This window comes from Sinocyclocheilus anshuiensis, unplaced genomic scaffold (assembly GCF_001515605.1).
Source record: "Sinocyclocheilus anshuiensis isolate Anshui unplaced genomic scaffold, SAMN03320099.WGS_v1.1 scaffold274, whole genome shotgun sequence".
NCBI lineage: Eukaryota > Metazoa > Chordata > Actinopteri > Cypriniformes > Cyprinidae > Sinocyclocheilus > Sinocyclocheilus anshuiensis.
In genome coordinates this window covers 698,822-699,167 of record NW_015547698.1, presented here as the reverse complement: position 1 = coordinate 699,167, position 346 = coordinate 698,822, and positions in this window count along the sequence as shown.

Genomic DNA, 346 nt, shown 5'->3' with positions numbered 1-346 from the left:
TTTTATTTCAAATGTGCTTGTTCTACTCATGCTACATACTACAGCATGATGCCAGTCTTTTAAAGGGGTCATATGATGCTGCTAAAAAGAACATTATTTTGTGTATTTGGTGTAATGAAATGTGTTTATGCGGTTTAAGGTTCAAAAAACACATTATTTCCCACATACTGTACATTATTGTTTCTCCTCTATGCCCCGCCTTTCTGAAACACGTCGATTTTTACAAAGCTCATCAGTCTGAAAAAGCGAGGTGTGCTCTGATTGGCCAGCTATCCAGTGCGCTGTGATTGGCCGAATACCTCAAGCGTGAGACGGAAATGTTACTCCCCTTACCATATTGTGATGC